Source organism: Falco peregrinus, chromosome 2, assembly GCF_023634155.1.
Source record: "Falco peregrinus isolate bFalPer1 chromosome 2, bFalPer1.pri, whole genome shotgun sequence".
Classification (NCBI taxonomy): domain Eukaryota; kingdom Metazoa; phylum Chordata; class Aves; order Falconiformes; family Falconidae; genus Falco; species Falco peregrinus.
Genome location: NC_073722.1, coordinates 72,521,668 through 72,542,763, shown reverse-complemented (window position 1 = coordinate 72,542,763; position 21,096 = coordinate 72,521,668).

Below are 21,096 nucleotides of genomic sequence, written 5' to 3'. Positions count from 1 at the left end.
TTGGGAAAAGATGATTGAGGTCACAGTGAAGCAGATTTTCACAGAAATGTACAAACATTCAATAGGCTTTTCTAGATACACCCAAACTTGAGGTCTGTGTGCCTTTGCATAATATTGTAAACCAATTAACTCCTCCTAAGTGCAACTGTAAAATTGAAACAAAAGATTTCTTACAGGAATGTGATATTTCAACATTTTGATTAAGATGGAAGAACAGACTGGCTAGCAGGAGCTGATGTATAATAGCTGAATCTGGGATGAGCAGTTATGCAATGAGATAGTTTTAAGATGCTTCTATGATATAGACTTTAAAGGTGGGCAGCAATGGGTGTTCTGAAAAGGCTTTTTTTGTCTCTTCCCAAAAACGAGGTCAGCATACCTGATGGGAAATATTTTGCTTCTGGAGAAAGTAAGGTTCATAAAATTTTCTTCTCTGGAATTGGCATTAAAATTTCACAATTCTAAAACCCCCAAATGCCAGCTCACTTCTATAATTTTTAAATATTTTTTCATATGTTTTCTGCTTTTAGAACTAAATATGCAAAACCTTAGGATTTTAAGTAGTTTTTAATATGAAATATTTAAGTTTTACAAATGTTGACCCCTTTCTACAATTACAAAAACATTATACAAAAAAAAGGAATGCATTTGTTTTGAATTGGGACCAGCCCTTTTTGTGGGGTGGAAGGGAAGAAAGCAAAACTATTTCACTACTGGTGGATTCAGTCTCAAATGAATAAACCTTTGCTGCTACAGTATTGGTGTGTGTGTGTGGTGTGTATAAAAACAAAACAAGCCACTAAACAGGTTTGAAAAAGAATGTCAGGCTTTTTTGTTTTATTGGTGTTGAGGTTTTTATGTGCTCCCCTCCCCAACTTGATAACATCACTTGCAACTTGGAAAACTATGAATTTATGCTACTGCTGAGGCTTGGGAATGCTAAAACTTAGTTCTGATGTGGAATATGCTGTTCTTCAGGTATTAACAATAAAATTGAGTGTGGATGTGAGTATTAAATCACTTGAGAGCAAAATAACCCATATGCAGTCATGGAATGGAAATCCGTGCTTTTGATCAGATGCATACAAGAGTGTTGACCAGTAAATGGATATTAGTAAGAACCACAGACAACTAGAGTACAGAATCTTCTCAGGAGACCAAAATGCACAGACATGAAAACTAACAGATGTCTCTGATGTTGCTTCATATACAGAATACTGAGGACTAACTCATGAGAATTATTATGATAACTGCATTAATGATGTAGGAGAATTTAGTAGTAGTTACAGTAAATGTGAATAATTAAAGCGAGTGTTTGATGTGGTAAAAAGGTGAATATTAGCACTTATTTTGAATAACACCTATGTAATGTTTTTCTCAGTTTCCTCAGGCTGATAGCACAGAGTAAAACTGGCTCAGTTAAGCTACTATTTATTGTAGATAATGAAGAGTAAAATGCAAGTTTTTTACTTATGTATGTGTACATAAGTTTGGGTAAGGAGGTGTGCACCTGAAACCTGCCATGGCTAGGTTATTTTCTAGAATCTACAAGCACACTCCTGATCTGTTGCATTAGGTGCTGTGTACAAAGCATTATAAGATTCTGCTTTTTCCAAAGGTCTTAGTCTTGCAGAGCAGAGGAATTATGGATGTAAAAACTGAATTAATGTGACTTTTCTAGCACAATTTGATTCAGTATTATACTACTTTTGTCGACTACTTAATGATGTCAAGAAAATCAATGTGACACTGTATGTATAAATCACTGCACACTCTATTGTGGCTATTTTATGCAGGAAAAAATACAAAGTTGATCATAGTTCTTGGAGACTTTCAGTGTATCATTGTAAAATATTTCTTAGCTGGTGCATTGTACTGTAACAGAAAACACTGCAAATTTGGGTACTGAGAATGCAGAAAATGCCACACTTCGGACTTCCAGTATGTAAATAATAGAAATAATGACGTAACATTTTGCATAAATACCTGCAATTTCAAGTGGCATCATTTATTTATAGGTGTACATGTTTCTGTTCACAAATATAGTTTGCTTGTGACTGAATTACTGGACAAAGCATGATAAAGCTAGTAAAAAATCTGTGGTTCATCAGTTATGTAGTCTGCAGTTTATTAGAACTGGCCATGTAGCTGTGTTAAGATGTTTTGAGTTGTGAAGCATTACAAAGAGCTGTATCTCTCATAAGCTGAGGCAGGTTGTGGGAAATGTTAGGGTGCAACATTGTACTGTATATGCTACATATGTTTTCTGTACATTCTGTTTCCATTTCTGTATCTACAAACATTATTGATGAAAAAATGAATATTCTTTCAAAAAACACCATATAACTTTTATATTAGATAAAGTAAAGCATTATCAATTTGAGTGGGGAATAAGTATCAGGACCTCCTAAAAGAAAAGATCTTTTGTCTTTAAGCAAGTGTAGTCAGTTATAAAATCATGGAAGAGATTACAAATGTGTTGACACTAGCAATTTTATGGATGAGAAGGTGATTTGCTAAAACTGTGATGGAGATATATAGGAGAAACCATTCTGTACTTGTCTGTTGTGTAGTGGATGAGAGGTAATGTGCATCTTTTTCCTTTTCCTCCTGCATGGAAAAATCAGATATCATGCTAAGCTCTCCCTGGGCCAAGTGAGGAGGTGCTCTTTTGAATATAGGTCAGAAAATACAAGAAAATCTGGGCTTCTGAGCCTAAAGAAGCCAGTAGTCAGTTCTGGACTGGAGGACGTCTTGTTAAGGCAGGCAAAGCAAGCACACTGTAGGTGCTAACCAGCCCTACTTTGCTGGATTGCATCTGATGTAAACTACTGTTACCTTTGAGCTGAGAAATGCACAGTTCTCTGTCACAGCACTGTACAGGAAACTCTGGAAAGACATAACTTTACTCCTTCATTTGATGGCAATGTACGTGAGCTGTTGGTGCTCTATACAGAAATGTCAAACACAATAGCCAACTTTGCAAAAGGAGCAGAGATACAATGTCCAAAACTCCTTTTATAAACTCACTGATTCTTTAAGGATTTGCCTTGCAAAGTCAGCTTCTCTAAGCCCTATAAACTTGCCATGTGCACTGAAGTCAAGAGATGCTGAGAGAATGTAGAAGCATTGCTAAATCACTTGGTAGTCTGTGGGGTTGAACAGAGTAGCTACTGGAGATGTGACAGTTGTGGACAGAGGTATGTCTGCAAACGGTCTTCTGTTAAATGCAGCAAGACCCTTCAGCATGTGCTAGTTCTGGCTGGGATAGGCCATGGGGCTATGTTTTGGATTTGTGATGAACAAGTGTTGATAATACAGAGATGTTTCCATTGTTGCTATGCAGTGCTTGCACCTCATCAAGGTATTCTCTGCTTCTTGCCCCACCAGTGAGTAGGCAAGGTGGGAAGGGGACACAGCCAGAACAGCTGACCTCAACTGACCAAAGCAATATCCCTGACCATATGATGTCTGCTCAGCATATTAAGCTAGGGGAAGAAAAAGGAAAGGGGCGGGGGGGCACACTTGGAGTCATGGTGTGTCTTTCCAAACAACCATTATGTATGGTGAAGCCCTGCCTTCCTGGAGATGGATGAACACCTACCTGCTGATGGGAAGTGGTGAATGAATGCCTTGTTTTGCTTTGCTGCATGTGTGGCATTTGCTTTACCTATTAAACTGTATTTATCTCAATGCATAAGTTTTCTCGCTTTTGCTCTTCTAATTCTTATCCCCATCCCACCCGGCAGGGGTCAGCAGGTGGCTGCGTGGTGCTTTTTTTTGTGAGGTGGGGTTAAACCATGATGGCAAGTGGTGATAAAATCAAAATTGGTGATAATTGGTGATAAGTACCAAAATAATGTCAGGTCTAGTGGGAGTTTTATCATTGCTATGAAGAGCAGTAAGCCCCCAGGATCTGCTGTTTTTTGTGTGTGCCTACTCTTGATTTCTGTTTTTGTTTGGTGGTTTGGTTGGGTTTTTTTACCATACACATACGTATAGTTCCTCTTTATCCGATTTTCTTCAGGATTTTAATGTTGAGAACTTAGTGTTTTTACAGAAGTTTGGTTCTGTCACAAAGGAGGAAGAGCACTTTAAAAAAAATTACTGTAATGCTGTGTTGTGGAGTTGCAGCTCAGGAAATAGCCTGGCCAGCTTCACTGAATGACCATTGAGGTAAAAGAAGGAAGAGGATGGTGGGAGTAGTGTCCTTTGCAGTGCTGCAGCATTTCAGAAAGGTTTAACCCTAACAGGTGAACTGAAGATAAATCACACTTAGTTTTGACTAATCAAGCAATGAAATGGCAGTAAGAGGATACTGCTTTCTAGCAGGGGGTGGGGGTGGTTGTTTTTTCGAGGGGGGGGATGTTATGTTTTTTGTAGCAAAATTTTGCAAGTGACTGTTACTTTCATTAGGACACTCTGACAGTTACCTTTTTTGTATAGGATGCTTTTTATCATATAGAAAAATGTTTATTTGGAGGGCAGACAAGGTATCCATTCTCTGAACTAACAACTCCTTTCACACAGTACCACAGGTTTAGCAGTTCTTGAGAACCAATACAGGTGCTTTGTCTTAAATACATGTTTGTTTTGAACTAACTTTGTATCCTTATGTAGGTTTGTGCTGCAAAATCAATTACTAAAGCATCCCTTGGGAATTTAGTTACTGCTAAACAACCAATACACAACAAACATCAATTTAAGAAGGCAGCTCTGTTTATATTTTTTTAAACAAATGACTGTGTGCCATCTCTTAGTTGGGAGTGGCAGCTAGAAGGATCACCTTTCATAATTCTGAGCACCAGACAGTACCTAGTAAAGTGAAAGACTTAAAGAAGCCCTTCGTGAATCTGCAAAATCTGTGTGGGTTCGTACCTTCTCCCCCTTTTTTTATTATTTGGGGTATCTTGGGTACTGACATTTGTAAACATGTTTGGAATGAGCATAACCCTATTTCCTTGGAGTTCTTAGAAATGCTTTGACTTTAGAAGGCAAGCATAAGCTGCTAATGAAGATCTTATCCTGATGTATTCAGTATAATGAAATATGTTTTCTGAGACTCAGAAAGATTGCTTTCTGTGCAGAAGCAGTTTTCTGATGGAACTGTAAACCACTTATGGGTGACTCTTGGAAGGGATTGTTGCCTGAGAGAAAATTGCAGGTTTTTTAATTTCTCTGTAGTGAATTTTAAGGTTAACTATACCTGCACATCCATGCTCCCTTGCATGGAGAGGCAATGGTGTGATTCTGCGTGTAGTCAAGAAGTACTGATACATTCAGGCCCTTGCACATCAGCAGAGTTCTATCAGCATTTCATGAGCCCCAACATGGTGGGAATTTTGGGTGGACATGACATGGCTGGAATTATTAGAACCATAAAGTGTGATGTGGATTAATTACCTGTGCAGTAAGGCAAGCAGGTGCTGTAGAGCTGTTTCTTATAACTCTACAGTTTAGGGGGAAGGCTGTATCCTTGGGCAGCATACAAGTACACACATGGTTTCTAGAATTGCAGGAGCTTCCATTTAGCTCCAAATGACTTATTCATAGAGGTGTTAATTTGAAAGATGGGGGGGAAAAGAAAAAAAACAAAACAACCCTCCAGAATTGTAACAATGCATAAACAAAATATTCTACAGCATTTCTAGTCAATATCTAATGAGACAACACATTCTTCCTGGAATTCCTGCTTCTAACTCCAGTTATTGTTAATGAGAATTTTATGCTCTCTGCAATAAAAAGAATGTTAAGGATACAGTCATTCAAGAACTTGTGGCTATATATTCATATTAACACCTCAAAGGGAGATCAAGGTAGTGTGTATGCCTGTATGTCTGTAATTAGTATTGTAATCAATTATAAATATAGCAGCTTGCTGTAAACTTTGAAACTGGATTCAACTGGGGACACAGTGCATCCGGCATCCCAGGCTATTTGGACTGTAGTGGCTGGTAGATAAGATCTGTGAGGTGTGCTACTTTTTTTATTACAAAGTTTGGCTATAACAGCAGACATGTTATTTCAGAGAAATGAAAAAGACATCTGCTACAAAACCCATCAGTGTAGCCCATCTGACTGTATACTGTACCAGTGTTTATGTATATTTTACAGCCTTGGGTTAATGGAACCTCCTAATTGCTGATATAGGGAAATAACTTTTATGCACACAGTGAAATATAGAGAAATCCATAGCACATTAATGAAAGTCATGTGTGGTGGCTGTCCAAGCCTGACCAAATGGAAAAATAATTCTTGCCTGATAAACTGGTAATCTAAAGTGAAGGTATTGGGGGTTTTCTTGGTTTCATTTGACTTTAAAAAAAGTATGTTATAGTGTGAGATAAAGGAGGATACAAGTCTTGGGTTCTTTGATTAAGACAGAAGTAAAATGAGAGCTTATTTTGGACTTTAAAGCCCTTGGCATCCTTTGAGTTGGTGGTCTGCACCAGTGACTGGTTGCATCCAGCTGGCACTTATAATTACCACAATTCTACCTGCCTATGCCCACAGACTTAGTTAGCCAGAGCAGTCTCTAGGTATGACCTTGAGCTGTCAGTGGAGATGTTTACTTTGTTCTTTTGTTAACTTTCTACAGAGGAAAAAAATGCCTCTTATGCTTGATGGTAAAATAGCTTGAGCCAAGTGCAAGTGAAATCCAGGCAATAGTGTCATGTACACATTCAACCACTTTGTTTTCATTTTTAAAAAAAACTTCTTTTGTTTAAAGTGTAAACCAAAATGTGCTGTACACTGTGTTAACATCTGACATACTGTACAATTTCAAATTTGGAACAATCTGTATAGTCTGAAATACTTTACTGGAAGTTGCTAAGTCTTTTTGCCTTTATATCATTTCCTGATAGCCTTAGTCAAGCAGTTCTTTTTATACTCTTGAAAAACACCAGTCGCTTTCAGCACAGTGAATAATCTGCATGTTGAATTATTTACATTGTAAATGAATGTAATCTATAAAAATAAAGCATTTCACTCTTTGTATGCATGACAGATTCTTATAAAAATTTTTTTCTCTCCCTTCAAATTAGATGTCTTTGGCTTATGGTGAAAATATAAATACACGTCTTCAGACAGGGTCCAAGTAGTTATTACATTTATATGAGCATTCAAATTCAGTAACATTTAAATATTGACTTTTCTTCAAAGGTAGCAGACAAGGGATGGTTTCCTTTCACTTGGAGTCTGGCAGACCTCTGGAAGTGCAATTCCCACTCTGTTATTGATAGTGAAGTGTCACTATATATATCTGGAAAATGCAGTTGGGAGCTAGTCATTTAAGTCAGAAAACATGTTTCTCAGGCTTCCATCTAGCCTATTAAGTATGTTAGTTCTTGTGAAGCTTTCTGAATGTCCAAAAGTTCTCTGTGTGATTGTCTTAGACCTGCTCAGTCTCTTCAGCACTAAGCAGCTCTGTGCCTCCCATCTTGTGGTGAAACAGTTCACGTCTTCAATCAAATCCTTCTACTGTCTGTATTCTCTGAGGAGCCTGGTCTTGTGGGTATGCTGTGAGCAAGATGAACTGGCAGCTGCAGGATCTGGTGTTCTGCCCTATACAAAACAGTGGCAATGGCTGTCGCAGGAAGCAGCCAGATAGGGATGCCTGGTTTTTTTTCTGTAAGGTAGCCAACCTTAAAACTTTTTGCCTTGAATGTGGGGAAAACCAGTTCTCATTGCTTTGTTTTTGAAACATGCTTTTTCTCATGGAAGGGGGCCAATCACTGGATCTCTGGGTTGGAGTAAGAGGGGAGAGTGAAGTTAGGAGACACTCTGTCTTTCTGTGAAGTCTTTTTATGAACAATGGAGCAGCTTTAACAGTGCATTAATTCATGCTGAGGTGAGACTGTCAGCCTGATTTTAAGATGCTCATCTGTGGGGAATGCAGTTCTTGCTCTGAGAACTGTACTTGTATTTTACTCTAAAGTATCTTACTCCAAAATTCAGAAATGGTCTTTTGAACAGGGACTGCAACCCATCTCCATGTTACAACCCTTTTCTCATCATCTATGGGTTTTGTTTATGTGAATAAGCCTTGAGGTTTTAGAATGTTTTACTGGACTGTCTTGTTCCACAGATAATCTCTTTTCATGTGAGTGTGGCATGTTGATGTTGAGTCCAAGCATTTTTCCAGGCTAAGCATAGGTGTCAGAATATAATATCAAAGTGTCCTGTTGCCAAGGTCTTTGAGAATCTTGGTTGTATTTGAAACTTTTCCCACAAATTGCATTACCTGTTGAAAAGAGAATTTTGCTTTTTGGGACAGGTTGAAGCAATTTGTTTTTATTAAAAGTTGGGAAGGGTGGGAAAATAACATGATGGGAGAGAGCATTGGTGTATTGCAAGGAATGAAGGAGGACTGGTACTAGGTTTAACTAGTTTTCCTAGGGTTTATGAGGAAACCTGGTAGAGCATGGCCTTCCAGAAAAAGTATGGTAGACTTGAGTCGTGCTACCAATATGCTGTCCTCTTACATATTGTGAGCACTAGTGTCACATTTTAGTGAGTGGTAAACTGCAGGAAAGCGGTATTTGGCTGTGTACTGTTACTTGCTTGACAGGAACACCCACAGCATGAGGACATTGTCTCTTACAGTGGGGCTGGCTATTGCCAGGGAGTTTGGCCCAGAGACTAAGAAGTAGTGTGAAATGCCAGATATGGTTTTAAGATGTACACAAACAGAATTTTCTGTAAAAGCAGAAGGTATCATTTTACAATACTTTAAACCTGCAGTTAATAACAGTTAAAGGAAATTATGAGATAAGAAGCTCTACTCTCCTCAAATTCTGTGAGCTTACTATCACACATTTAATTGTATAACAATTTTTTTTGTAACTTCATATGTAGAAATAGCTGAAGCAAGACTGTTCTGGCATTCTGACTTTGAGTGCTCAGCACCAGCTGCTTCAAGGATAAGTGAAGGAAGCACTACAACAGGTAATTCAGGAGCAGGTTGCCCATAGGGAAAGATTCTTTCTAATGCCCATCAGCAAGAAGTTGACTTATTCACTGAAGCATCAAGGTTTATATCTCACGTGTTTTTTAATCTCATTTAATGTAGCTGTGGATGTTCTCATTATGCATATAAACGTCTAAATCCTTTTTGAATCTTGCTAAGCTCTTGGTCTTGATAATTAGCCAGTGGTAGTTTTCCTGAAGGTATTATGTGCTCTGTAGAAATATTTTCTTCTTTTCAAATTGTTTTTGTTCAATGTCACTGTCTATCCATTTGTTTTTGTATTTTGAATTGTAGTAAATAGTACTATCCAATTTGTATTTTCTTTATTTTTTGTATCTCCATGGGTTCTGCTTATACCCCTCTCATTTCTTACCCACATGGTTCAAAATTTCAGCCTCCTTCCAGATTCTTTTCCAAATAAAAATATCTTTCCTTAACACTTGTACCTTAGTCATGAACTGGACAGAGGAAAGCTGAAACTCATTGATGTTTTCTCCTGGTAATGTTGACCAGTGAAATTCAATCATGTGCTCTAGTGGCATTCGAAATTGAGCCAGATTTAAAGTTCCAGTCTGAACACCTTACATTACAGGTGTCTGATCTGATTTTTAGTTTTTTTAGCATGTTACTATTCTGGACCTGTCTTACTTCAATACGCTGAAAAAATGGAAAATGCTTTTATGTGGTTTACTTGCATTAATTTTCACTCCTTTCTGTTGTCTACTTTCCCTCTAGTTAGTATTATTGTTAAATCTTGTTATGCCTGTTTCAGCATTGTATCTTTTCCCTTCAATCCAGATGGGAAGGCCTGTTTTTATAGGTGCAAGTTTTGTTACCCTTCCATGGGTATTAGTAGTACTTTCTATTAGAGTGCTCTGAGCAGTCTATAAATATTATCCAGTCCCAACAGCAGGTAACCTTTTGCTGAAGGTAAGTAAAATGTTTTGACTACAAAGCTGATATAAAGGGCTGGCGAGAACCCTGCAATCACAGGATAACTAATAGTTGAGGTTTGGCATTAAATTGAAGTGGATGCTTAGTTTCTTCCTTGTTTCTGCAGAAGACGCTCCCCAAAACATAGTGAACATTTAGAGGCCTCATGTAATTACCCCTGATGTTTCTGAGGACTAAAGCAGAGATGAAGCATTTCCCAGAAGAGCCAGACCATATGGTTACACTGACCTACTGTGGAACGCAGTGCAATTCCATAGTTCTTTCAGCATCTGAGAGGAGAACTGGTACTTCTATTTGTACCATCTTTGTCAGCAGACCTCCTTTCCTAGCAATTATGCCTTTTAAATATTTTGGGCTGCTGTTGACTCCTGTCGAGGGAGTAAGAAGGTGTGGAGGTGATGCTGATCACTTGATTGTCACTTCAGGAACTACCAGCTCCCCCTCTGCATACAGTATGAGAGATTGTCACTCTTCCCAGAGGTGGAAGCTCATTCTGTAGAGTCAGCAATCTTTTCTTATGGTGTGTATATTCACTTTAGCTCATAGCAGGCTGAATGTAATGTGGGACTTTGAGATTGCCTTACAGCATTTTTTTAATTGTTTCAGTTACAGATAGAAATTTATGTGGACAGGAAGGTATAAGTGGCAGTTGGCAGTTTTAATCTTTGTAGCTGATTGAGGCCCAAATAATCATGGTAGATGGAAAATGTTCCTCACTTCTAAGTTTATTCCCTCTGTAGGGTTTACTGTTCCTGTAGTCTGCCTATTAAGATTTTTTAGTTTTTCTTAACCTGCTTCAGGCTGGACCAGTTGGGTTTGTTTATATGGCCTGAAATAAATAATGAGCTATCACTTGAGCATTTTTTCCAGTAGGAACAATACCCTTCAGCTGGTGAATGGAGAAGTTAAAGGTATCCAATGCCTGTCCAAGGCCTCACTGTCTGAGCCAGCAAAGCTGTTGTGCAGCTTAGCTTTCAGTTGTTTCAGAGATACTACTGGAGCTAAAAGTTGCTTTTGCCTTAGTACTTAGCTTGATTGGGTAATAGAAAATATAATTCATAGCAAAATCTTCTCACTTATTTCACACATGGACTTGGAAAAACAATGCCCGCAGGCACTGGGTGAGAGCATGAGACTGCACACTGTGTCCTGAAAAGGGGTCAGTTTTTAACAACATACTTGTGTGTGCTCCTTCATACTCAGTCCTTGCACAGATACACCGTATTTAATAATCACTGTAAAATAGGTGATTTGTATGTTACTGTGCTGAATGGGAAGCTGATGAGAAGATGTGAGTCTGTCATGGTATGGAGAAACCCTGTTAAGCATTTCTCTCTGGAAACATCTTGCTTGCTTGTTGACCTGCAGTTATTAAGTTTCTTGAGCAAAAAGCAAAGTATTTTACTTATATACTTAAGTATGTTGTGGTCTTTTACATCCTTCATGATGTTACAGATTATTCCAAGAACTTTCTGTGAAAGATTTGCTCATTCTTTGATATGGAATCTGCTGGAATTTAGGCTGAAAATTCTGTATTAGCATAAGCCTTTTTTTATCTAGAGTAGTCCATGAACAAGCTCATGTCCTAGATTGCAAAATCAATGCATAAATAACACTTATATTGTTGGGCCAGCAAGTCTCTTCAGTTTGTGAAATACTAAAATTTTGCTCGAAGCTGTTCCTGAATTATCTGTAAAAATTTGGCAAGTCAAAGCTAAAAGGATCCTGTATCATTTGCCCAAATCAGGTTATTTTAATGAAAGAAGTCCTTTTGTTGAGCCAGTTTTAGAATTACAGATGACTTCATACAAAATGAAGATTGCCTGTGGTTTGATAATTGTTTCTTTTAGAAGTAGTGTATGCCTTGGTTCTTTATCCTCATTTTACTGCTATTCACTTTCTTCCTGCAAGCTTTCTGTTTATCCAGTAGTCCATGTTACGGCTGCATCCATTTACTTTTTTCCTCCTGCACTGCAGTTTAATTAGAAACAACTCTGTGTTAACTGCTGATAGAAAAAAAAATACAAGGGAGAAGGTTTATAGGATGTTGGCTGTGTTTATGGAGTTTTTCAGGATTTCTAAGTAGCTGGTGATATATTGGCCAACAATGCAAATCCATATCCAGAGAGACATTTTAAAACTTTAGTGCTTAACAGAGCTCAAAACATGCACCTGTCCTCCATTCTACCCTGCAATTACAGATTGAGGGATAGACTGTTACAATTACTTCAATTTCAAAACACTGTCTGCCAATAACTATCTCATTGTTGATGTCTGCTGGTGCTTTGTACTCAGTGTTTTTGCAAATCTGATAGTGCAAAGTTCAACACACAGCAAAAATGTAAGGACCAGAAGCTGTCATCTACAAAGGAACAAAGTGTGATTTAATAAAAATAAATACAAAAATTAGCTTTCTGTAGATCCAAAGGAAATAGATCACACATGTTCCCTAAAGGCTCATGTTATTTTTGTTGTTCCAGAACTCATACATTAACATTTGATTTTTGCAAACATGTGGTTCTTTATTGTTGTTGAAACTTTAATTATACCATCAGTGGTGATTATGAATGAAGCAGCAACACTTTTTATCTATTGTCCTGTATGCCAGTGGTGGAAGATATAAGACCTAGACAGAAGAGAAAGTGAAATGATAGTCTAGATCGGGGTCCTCAAACTATGGCCCATGGGCCGGATACGGCCCCCCAGGGTCCTCAATCTAGCCCCCAGTATTTACAGAACTTCCCTCCCCGTGCACCCCCATGCCTGCCGGGCTTGGGGGGGGGGAAACCAAGCAGCCGCAGATGACTGCCTGCCACTTCATCCGCATGCTGGCCCCCTGTTTAAAAAGTTTGAGGACCCCTGGTCTAGATCAAGTCATGGCTAACTATAATTCAGTTTATAAATTGAGAATACGAAGCCTTCTGGCTCAGGCATAAGAATTACATTTGATTTAATAATAACATATGATGTTAAGTACATATATGTTTTTCATATTCAAAGAATAGAAAAAATTTCAGGTAATACACTTCTGGTGATGCATCCAAAGAGGTTTTTTACTCATTGAAAGAGGAAATGAAGGTGCCTAAACAGATGAGTAGGCCAAAGCCATGATGTGAGGAAGTTTCGGGTCCAGGCTAAGAACTGTGGAAGTCCAACTGCACATACTTAATACCAGTTCAAGAGTAAAAATTTGTGAAGGCATTGAAATTTGTCTGTATGAACAGTCTCTTTGACTTTGGCACTATTCAAGGTGTTTGGTTTAAAACTGTGCTTGTGCTCAAGTGCTTTCCTAGATAAAAGCTAGAAAGACATCATTCAGTGAATTTTGTATTTCAGCATGGAGTGATAGTCTTTGTTAATATGCTAGCATTTTAATTAGAATGTCAGTTTTTCACTGTATAAGGAAGCTTTGGACACCAAAATGCGTTGCTTTTTTTCCTTTCACAGATAGAAGCTTTTTAGATAAATATATAAGCAGAAAATGTCATTTTGGAGTGACACATTTATATTTGTTTTTTTAATGGGAATACTCAGGGGCAAAATTATATGTATTTTATAAGTGAATCAGAGAGAACACTGCTTTAATTTCCAGAAAAACAGCTAGAAACTCGGCATCGCTGCAGCATTTTTTCTACAGCTGCTGCTCTTCCCAGAGGTGGCTCCCAACTGAACCTCTCTGCATATTAAAGCCCACCTCCTGCCTAACATGACATAGGTCACACTTAAATTTTCTCATCTCTGCTCATCCCATCCTCCATACTCACAGCCAGGCCTCTGTTTAAGTGAGAAAATATTGTTATCTGCAATTATTTGAAAGTGAAAAATTCCCTTTTTTTTGGTGACTTTAGTTTTGGTAATGTGGATGTTGTAAAGATGTGTGTTAAAGCATAAATGTGGATTAAAAAGTTACTTTTATAGGTCTGGGATTTTAAAAAGAAACTATTGGAAGGAAGGCTGTTAAATTCCCCTGAGAATAAATTAAAGGTGTTTCCTGAAAATTCTGGCCTTGATTATCAATGTACTAGAAAGTGTTTGTTCCATAATTTTTTATAGGTTTGAGAATAGCCAATGTCTTAGTCATACTGACACACCAAACAGGTGTCGATCAAACATTTGCATAAGCATAGATCCCTCGGGGTTGCTTGGTGTTTTACAGGGAAGGCATTTTTAACTTTTGCCTTTGAAAAAGCAGGTCAAGCACTTATCCAGCATTAGTGATTTTTCAGAATTCATCACTTGATTGACTCAGTAACTTGACTATTATTAACCCAGACCATTAAATGCTTTTAACCCTTTTCCATGGAAAGAAGGGACCTCTCAAGTATGAACAACTTCAATTAATGTATTAATTTCATGCAGTTGCCATTTGCCCTACAGCAGTGGATTGCTTTAGTGATATGTTCTATAAAGACAATTCAAAAAGCAAAATAAGCTGCTTTTTTTAAATTTGTTTTGATGCACTGAAGATTTTTAAGACATGAAGCATTATGTGTTGGTGTCAGTAGAAACTGTAATAGCAGAAGCTGGTATGTTCCCCACAGGTGTGAGGGGTGCATGCATTTAAGGCAGCTAATAAAATGTCAAGGGATGGAGGAAATTAATATAATGCAGCAAAAACAAATGGCAGTGAAGAAAACTTGTCTTCTGCTGAGTAATTACAGAAACACAAAGAATCTCATATACAAACAGATGCTTGTCTTATTACATAACACTGATATGACCAGAAGTGGGGGTTGTTTCAGAAGTTGGTACAAATAATAATTTAACTTCTGCTTCTCCAACCATGTTAAAATTAAGTATATAAGGGATAAAGCACTAGTGTAGTAAGGACTGTGAAGTGATTAAGAACCAACAGACAAGATTAACCAGGAGGGCTTCTTCCTATCCCCTTGGAAATGACCACTATTGTAGAAAAGGGACAAAGTTCTCCAGGCTTGAAGAAGACCTGTGACACACCTGTTCCTCAAACTGTGTGTGCATTGTGTGCTTTTGGAAGGAAGCTAGTGGTCCTGTTTGATTAAGGTTTTGTTACTGCTATAGAATGCTTTTGGGGAAAGTTTTCTCCAAGGCAGGACAAGCTCCAGCATTTGTTGCCAAGAGAATTCAACACCACCTTTATGCTGTGTTTTTTACCTGTCAGCCAGACCTCCATTGGATGTGAAATGGGTCATACTCCATTTAAATCAGAATGCTTGCTAAATGATACCAAAACAGTTCCTATTTTAAGATATTACTGCCTATCATTAACCTCTCGATTGTATTTCTTTTGCCAGACCTGTCCCCATCCATTCCTTTCCCATGCAATTTTGACCCAGCTGTTTACTGTAATAGCATCTCAGTGTTTGGATCTCCTTGACCAGAATTTTAGCTGGTAGCACCTTTTCCTCCTGCATTCAGATAGGGGACAGGGCAGGGAAATAGCAGATTTTTTTTTTTACTGTACCCTTTCTTTCAGACTAATCATAGTCCACATAATTGTCTGACTACAGACCTTGATTAAATTCTTTGTGGTAACAATATGATTATAACTAACTGCCTGTGGCCAACAAATGAATGAAAAGCCACATTATAGATAATCTGTTTCTTTATAATAACTTAATCATGGCCTAAAAAAATTAGATAATGACAGAGGGTTTTTACCATGCAAAATGAAATTGGTGATATTAGAAATGTAGGTGTATAATAGTATAAAAATCCCTGTTAAAGGCAATGACTTGTGGGTCTGATACCATCTTTCCAGCTTTCACTGTATTTCATATTCTTGACATAAAGAAGCTTGATGCTTTTAATAGTTTTTTATATAGATAGTGAAATGGATTTTTTTGGGATGTCTTTTGCTCATAGTTTTTAATTATTTTGCTAGGCTATTGCAAACAAATTTGTAGATTTGACCCATTTAGATATGAAGGTGGTCTGGATTCATGACTACAATAGTGTCTTTTACCTTGCTAGTGAAAATTTTAAACCCTGTGTAAGATCAGCTGGTCCTTTATAAACATATTTGAAAGAATTTTTTGCATGTGTTCAAAATCGGAGCACTACTACCTTTGACTTACAAATGTGTGTATTCCTTATAAACAAGGTGTAGACAAAAGCCCTGCAGATGAGGGCTGAGTAAGGAATTCTACAGTGGTTCTAAAGCACAATCTTAATTCAATGTGTTCAGAGAGGAGTGTTGGCATATCTGCTAAAACTCAACCCTTTGTGTGCTGTCCCGTTGTTCATCAGATAAGCCTTCCTGTGCCTGGCTGCTTTTGGGGAATCTACTCTGATTGTGCTTGCCCATGTTAAAATACATAAGGTAACTTGTATGCTTGAACAACATGCACTAAATAAGACTGCCAGGCCCATGTGTTGCTGAAATAGTTTAAGTTATTTGTCACTTGGGTGCAAAGAAAGCAAATGCAGGTGGAAAAATATTATCAACAGGTTTTGTGGTTTGTGGATTTTTTGGGGATTTTTGTTAGTTTGTTTTGGTTTTTTGTTTGGTGATTATTTTTGTATTAACAGCGTCTGAGACGGAAGAACTCCTCATTACAGAGGGCCATGGAGAATTATTTTGAATTCAGAGCTTCTGTTGTAAAATTGTGGAAATAAAAGCCAAAAAATTTGATTGGAAGATCCTAATTCCTGGCTGACAGAATCCTGAGCCCTAAGCATTTAGAATATGCCAATAAATCTTCTTATCCAAATGTAAGATTTATTCATTTTTTTCACCTAATCTAATGATAGATACTTAAAACTGATTGAGAAACTACTGCAGTTCCTGTTGACTACTCTGGTAATCCTACCCATTTTGTATAAACTCATACACAGACTTGGATTCTCAGAATTTTGGCTTTTCTCTTATATTACATGAATGCATCCTAGTAAAACTGCAATGTGACCCCAATAAGATACATCTTTCATGTGTCTTAGAAATATACCAGATGACTGTCTTTACTTCACCCATAAGGAAGTTTGCTGGATAACTTAATTTAAAGATTAGAAAGTGGCTATGTGAATTTCCATGTAAAACTGAAGTTTTTTTCAGCAAAAAACAGAAGTTCTTTGGCTTAAAGTATTCAGATTATGCCAAAAACTCCAGGGAAGTTGCAGTTCATGTGATCATGTGAAAAACAGACACTCAAGTCCATATGGACTGGATGCAAAAGAACCACTATCAAAACCTCAGATGTTGCTGTTTGCCTTTAAGCTAAGAGATTGACAGAGGACATAAGTGGTCTGTCATATTTTGTAGATAATAGCTAAGTAGGGGTAAGGATCTAATGAGATTTGTGGAGAACTATAAGAGAAAATGAAATTCTGTTCTAATGCAGAGCTACAGGAAACAGAGTTCATCTTCTTCCCTGCTTTGTAGGGGACTCCATTCTTCTGGCACTGTTTCAGATTCTCTACAAGGTCAACATCTTTACAATCCATGTCCTGTCCCTTCTCTTCCTGAATCCTGGCTTTTTATTCCAGCCTTGTTCATGCAAATCCACTCCTATTTATAGCTTTTTTATACAGCTAGTAGTGTTTCCACTCCTTTCCTTAATTATTATCATTCATTCCTGGGCTTTGAGCTTTTTTGTTTCTCTTTCTGGCTCTAGTTTGTGTCACAGTGCTCTGTCCTTCCAGGTCCTGGTTGTGTCAACCTTGCTCAGTACCTCTCTTGGCATTCAAATGCTGATCTCATTCTTCCTCCCTAAACTTTGGGGTTTTTTCCAAGTAGCTTTCACTTTTGTGCTACCTGAATTCAGCCAAATGGGCAAAACAGAGGAGAAAAATTATTCACTGCTTCCCACTCCTCACTCAGAAGGAATGTCCTGCTCAGCCTGGATTCTTCAGAGACTTCTGCGGTGAAGATCCACCAAATGTATGCTAAGCATGTGCAAACTATGTTTTCTTTCCTAAAGTTTAACCACTTGGTCTAGTTCAACAGTATTTTTCAGGGATGTGTAGAAGCATGTCCCTGGGAGAATTAATTCCACTGTCAGTTTTATTATAGCTACTTTAAAATGTCCAAAGTATTCAAATTTCTTTAATGAAAGGACAATAAAATGTGGAATGGGGAAAAACCCCATTGTTGTTCTGTCATGCTTTTCTTCTGGCTGAAGATTTTAAAATAAATGAAACAAATTTACTTAGAGAATTTTGTATTTGAAAGTATAGTTTTGACAATTTGGTAAAGCTATGAGCAATTGAAAATGAGAAAGGAAATAGCCTTCAACAACAGGGAAAACTATCAGTTTGCTTACAGCATATACAGTTATAAGGTATGTCTTTAGAGTTACTGTCTTAACTCTGTAGTTTACAGCAAAATATTATTGTACGGTGCTCTGAATTGCTTAGCAACTGGAATCTGTATTAATTTCAGAATCCCTGTTTTTATTAGGGAAAGATATTTGTACAGTACATCTATAGACTAGTATAATTGTAGAAAATCAAGCTCTAGGTTACTTTTTTAAAAATAGTACAGTATAAACTCTTCTATAATTAGAGGTAATAAAGTTGTACCCTTATGTGCTCCTTTCACCTGAGAATCAAAAAGTCTTTTACAAACATCATATTAGCCTCACAAGTTACCATTGTATAGAAAGACTCATATATTGACTCCTACTGTTTGGTTTGCAGGAGCTACAAATGAGCTAGTTCCCCTAAGGTTCATCTAGAGATTTGAATTCATTGTGTATTGAGCTGTAAGAGGAAATCTTGAAAGTCAGCCTATCTCTGCTCATTAACTTCCAACTTCTTTTTTCAGTTTTCAAAGTTTTATACCCTAGTGGTGCAGATAAGGTATGAGAGAAGACATGTTTTGGTGGACAATTGCTCTCAGACTGTAAAAATGAAGAAGGCATGTGAATTCAGCAGCTCTTCAGATACTCACAGACTCAGGATATTTTTATTCATGAGCAAAGGTTTATGAGCATGTCTGACCTCAGCTATAGATAGAACCCAGTTATTTTTCTGTGGATTTGACTTTAGTTTTAAGGATATTATTATAGCCCACTCCAAATAGGTATTGCAATTTCTGAAAGATTTCTCAGCTGTAAGTTTACATTAATTCTTAGATAAAATCTAAGATTAGCAAAACTTCTTAATATCTTTGTATATAAACCCCTTCAATATAGGTAACAGTCTTCAGGGTAAAGTAATTTATCTTAAATACAAAATCCTATCCATGAGAGGATTAAAGCCACCAAGATCTGACTGTATCCAGGATCCATATGGAATATGCAGCCATCTGCATGAAAGGTTTTTTTCAAGTGGGTGACCTTGTCCTTGCAGCATTTCCCTCTTTCTCATCATAAATCCACCAAAAAGAGCCACTATGGAAGTGGTAGATGTTCTTCTAAAGGCTACAGACTCCACTAATCTGGCATGGGAATGAATGGAGACCAAGCCTTGATAGTTCAGTAACATTTTGTTAGAATTCCTGTTAGATACTGGGCCTTTTGTATAAAGCCCAGAATAAGGGGGGATAGTGCCCTAGGCAGCTGAATGTTTTCTGAGTATGAGTCCTGATCATACCTTATCCAAATTGTCCTCCTACTTCTCTTTGTTTATGGGTGGTTTGTGGGCCACTGTGAATAATCAAGACTTACTTTACTGAGCAGGTGAAGTGGGAATTATGATTGGAAAGCTATGGCAGTTTTGCTTCAGATTAAAACACTTTTTAAATTTGGTGAATTGAAACTATTAATTTGATAATCAATTCTAAAGTTAGTTCAATATTTGGGGCATTTTAAGGGAAAAATGCAGCTACTACAGTGCTGTCTGGATATCTCAGGGCTTATGAAATTACCCTATTGCATTGAAGTGCAATTAATTGCCCACACAGATCCTTTTATCATTTCTGGAGATTGTCTAACTTGCATGGAACTGATAATCTGTCCAGTTTAAACCACTGTTCTTATAAACTGTGAAAAATAATTAAATCTAGATTGCTTACTCATTAGGCCGGTGCCTTTTAATACCCTTTCTTGTCTATCTGGGCTACAAAATGTTGAGTTTGGATAAACTAGACTATGCTAAAAGGGAGAATCCTATCCCCAAATTCCCTGGAGGCCCAGCAGTGCACGCACAGAAGGTGTGACATGTCAGTTCAAATTGTTGTGGATCAGAGAAGAGTTCTGAATCCAGGCCACCAGCATCCTACTCATCTCTGAGGTTCCCAGACTGTTATGAATTATTACAACTGTTTAATCTTAACTGTTAAACCAGTGTATTTTATTATTGCTAAAATGAAGTTTGGATATTGTTTTCATATAGGAAATACCCATTCAAAAGTATTGACTGAATTTTATCTGAATTTGTTATCCTGTCTTGATTAAGTTTTCTTTGTCTGGCAAATAGTCTTCCTTCTTCCTTACCTCCTACCATATTATATCTCAGCCCTTGTGGTTTGACTCATCAGCCAGCACAGCATGGGTTGCTTCTGAATCTGATGCAAGAGAGAACAGCTCTGTTCCATCAGTAAATGGGCTTATCTTTATTTTCATTCTAATAACAAATGATTCTTATCAGGTAATACTGTCTGCAGTATAATATTGCTGGTTGTCATATGATTCCTACATATGAGTCTGGATGGAGGCCGAAAGCCTACCTAATTACCTTGTGTTACAAACAAGGAACCACTGCACTAGTGATTGGCACTTCCACAGCTGCTGAGATTTGCACCAAGTGCTGTCCTGGTGCAATGCCAGACTGATCTGTTGGAAAAATAAAAGTTGGTTTAAGGTCCCTTTGCCCATCACATCTGCCTTTGTCAGATACAGTCTATACTACTGAGCTGTGATTGAGGTCTTAGATCTATGAATATAAAATTTTTTTACAGATGTTATGATTAAAAAAAGTATAAGAAAGGAATATATGCTAATAATATCTTGTTTTTGCTAGATTAGTAGCAGCTTGCTGAAGTGGCCTGCCATCAAACAGTATTTATAGCAATGTATAAAACGTATTAGTGACATCCCTTTTTAAATTCAAAAGCTTTAGCTAATATTACTGCCTGAATTCAAAGCAGAGCTCAGTGCCTAAAAGCTGGTCAATAAACATTTTAGTACTGCTCTGTTCCAGTGATCTGAATTCAATAATGTTACCTTTCCAGAAGCTGCAAAATGGAAAGTGAAAGAATGATTTATGAAGCTTAGCTATGCATGGCCAGATAAGAAAGCTTTAACTGATGC